We start from the raw sequence: 1914 nt of genomic DNA, 5'->3' as shown, positions 1-1914 counted from the left end.
TAATAATAGTGTACTTAGAGTAAACCTTTTGAATCTTTCCTATGTAACAGATATTTTAAAATCTTTACATGATTATTTCATTTTATACAACATGGTTATAAATAAGGTCCTATTATTATTCCTATTTCATAGATATGGAAAACTAAGAGGGATTGAGTAAATTGCTAGAAGACAGTTAGTACATGGTAGAGCCAAGATTCAAGGCCAGGTCTTCTTGACACCAAAATCCATTTAGTTAAGCACTATATTCTGTGCGGTAGAATGTAATGGTAGGAAAAAATGGCACCTTTAAAAATTGTAATAGAAGACCAAATGTTTTCAGAAGTAAACATTTCAGTTGGAAGCAAAACATATGAAATAAATCATATTCTAAAACAAATAGAAAAAAGAGTCTGAAATTCATAAAAAAAGAAACAGCTTGATCAGTCATTGAGTCAGAATTAGAAACAAAATCAAAAGATTTTTCAGTTCTATGTAATGTGAGTAGTGTTTGAAAACTTGATATTGACAACCTTATTATTTCAAGGTTTTTGACTGTCAAATATCCCTTCTATTAGGGAACAACTCCTCTCCGAATCTGTCTGGTCCTGGTGGGGCTGTCAGTGATAGTACACACCTGCCCTTCCCTTCCCCCACCATCATGAGATGGGTAGGACCTGGGAGAATCCAGGAACCTGATTTCCAATGCCCAGGCCAGCATGGTGGCTCACGTCTGTAATCCTAGCACTCTGGGACACTGAGGCCTCTCGAGCTCAGGAGTTCAGACTGATTCCCAATGCCCTTCTCAAATACCACCTGTGTACTCCCCACCTGACAGAGCCATTAATTCTACCACGAACTGACATCCACTCAGGGGCAGGCTGAGATCAAGGTCAAAGTAGCTGAGCCTCTACTCTTTGGCCTTTGGCTTTTGCCTTGGCCCAAAGGGGCAGACTGGAGGTCAAGGTAGAATATAGGTGAGGTTTAAGGAGATGAGAATAGGGTAAGTACAAAGAGAGAAAACAGAGAAAAGGTAAAGGACAATTTTATGGACCATGACTTGATAAAATTTCTGGCTTTGGTTCCTAGGCAATCCCATTAATAATCATCAAAATACAGACCATCGAATCACTGGAAATAAATATATACCCAGAAACAAAACTTACTGTTATTTACACTTCTACTTAGCTGATCTGAAGACCAAGGAAGGGCGATGAGGGAGCCATCAGCATATTTTGCCTAGATTTCTGCAATATTTCCTGATACTTCTGGCTCAGCCAGCCCTTGTTCTCTCCAGCCACAATGGCCATTTTGCATTGCTTAGACAGGTCAGGCATGCTTCCCCTTAGGGAATGTTTTCATGTTCTTTACCCCTTTGAACTCTCTTCCCTCAGGTGTCTGTTTAGCTCACTTTCTCTCTCTCCCTCAAGTCCTTATTTAAATTTCACCTTTGCTAAATGGCCTTCCCTGACCATATTAATACTAAAAATTTGCCATCTCCCCCGCCACCATCTGTTTGTCTTCCACTCCTGTCCATCCTTTCTATGGTAGATTGTTTTCTGCTTCTTCATTACCAGCTCTAATCCCCTTCTAAAGAGCATAACTTACTTGTTATTGTCTCCTTCGTTGACCATCAACCTGCCCCCACTAGAACACCATCTCCTTGGGTCTAGTGATTACGTTTGTTTTGTACCCTGATGTATCCCAAGTATCTAGAATAATGCCTGGAAAATTGTACACATTCATTAAGTATTTGTGGAATGAATAAAAGGTCAGCACAACTGAAATTTTAAGGGAGCTTATTGCCAGGAAGTGCCGGAGTCTGAAAAGAGAACGTTGAGTGCTCATAGCAAAAGCAATCACCAGCCCTTCGAAACATACCCAAAGGATGGGAGGTGCTAATGCCATGCAGCCCACTTTTTATAATTTTAAGAG

The sequence above is a fragment of the Propithecus coquereli genome, unplaced genomic scaffold (assembly GCF_000956105.1).
Source record: "Propithecus coquereli isolate 6110/MARCELLA unplaced genomic scaffold, Pcoq_1.0 Scaffold25, whole genome shotgun sequence".
Lineage (NCBI taxonomy): Eukaryota > Metazoa > Chordata > Mammalia > Primates > Indriidae > Propithecus > Propithecus coquereli.
The sequence above is the reverse complement of the archived record's forward strand: the minus strand, read 5'-3'. Positions refer to the sequence as shown.